The sequence below is a fragment of the Drosophila navojoa genome, chromosome 4 (assembly GCF_054131105.1).
Source record: "Drosophila navojoa isolate 15081-1374.11 chromosome 4, UAZ_NAV_1.0, whole genome shotgun sequence".
Lineage (NCBI taxonomy): Eukaryota > Metazoa > Arthropoda > Insecta > Diptera > Drosophilidae > Drosophila > Drosophila navojoa.
The window spans coordinates 22,248,131-22,249,292 of NC_142892.1; the positions used below are offsets into that span (position 1 = coordinate 22,248,131).

The 1,162-nt window shown below is 33.5% G+C and overlaps 1 long non-coding RNA gene across 1 annotated transcript; it reads right to left on the reverse strand.

The window, feature by feature from the left end:
* Window positions 1-243: 243 nt before the first annotated feature.
* On the reverse strand, window positions 244-827 carry LOC115565772 (uncharacterized). The gene is made up of 2 exons (XR_003980903.2): window positions 739-827; window positions 244-670 (listed from the first exon to the last, which is right to left on the reverse strand). It is a non-coding gene; the product is annotated as an uncharacterized LOC115565772 (long non-coding RNA).
* Window positions 828-1,162: the final 335 nt, after the last annotated feature.

A 1,162-nucleotide genomic window follows, 5' to 3' on the forward strand; every position in this document is an offset into this window, starting at 1 on the left:
GCCTTGCCGTGGTCAACAATAAAAATTCATTTTTACAATCTTTACATGTGTTACCAGGGCACAACAACAGTAACAGCAACAATAAATATTTATTACTATTTTACGATTGATTTTAGTTAAGGTTCAGGTATTGAGCTATTTCGCAAATAATATCATTAAGATGGAGAGAATTTTGAGACTTTTGCCTCATATATATTATACATAGCATCTCATACCCGAACACACTTGGCGCTCAGCTGAACCCAATACGACTTTTAGATCAACTCTTATCTGTCTATTGCTTGAGATTTATTAAAAGTCCATTGGCCTAATATTTACAATAGCCCAGCAAAAATAAGCTTAGCAGCATGACCGATTGCAGCAGTTATTTGGGGCCAGCCAGCTGAACCAAGCTGGATCGAAAGAGGACTCACTGCAGGGACCGCAAAAGCTCTCTGGGTATAACCCACAGCAGGTAAAACAGCATCTTGCACATCCAAATGAGCACTGTCCACATGGTCCACAACACGCCCTCGGCACTGGAATTCCACAGCCAAAACGACAAAGCTTCATACACATCGCAATCAGCTACTGATTGCGATGATTTGCTGGACTATCGCAAACAAATGCTATAAAGCCGAGCTCTGTAAAACTCAATTTTCAGCTTTTAATGCTAACGCTCATCATTAGTCTAGAGTAAACAAAGACCCGTTAATAATGGAATCAAACTCTAAGTCGGGATTTAAAAAATGCACTTACATTTCAAACTGAAAAAAGGTCCTCCCACACAGACATACAATTTTAATGAAACAACTATTGAAAACAATATCAAAGCTAACTTAAATCGATAAGCAAATAAGCAATAAAATTTCCATAGTCTATATTCTATGTCTATAGTCTATGTTCCATAGTCTATATTCTATAATTAATATTCTATATCCTATATTTTATATATTTTATATTCTATATTCTATATTCTATATTATATTTCCTATATTCTATATTCTATATTCTATATTCTATATTCTATATTCTATATTCTATATTCTATATTCTATATTCTATATTCTACATTCTACATTCTATATTCTATATTCTATATTCCATATTCCATATTCTATATTCTATATCGCTGTCTCTCTTCCACTCCTGTACTACTTATAATTGTGAAATAGTGTTCTAT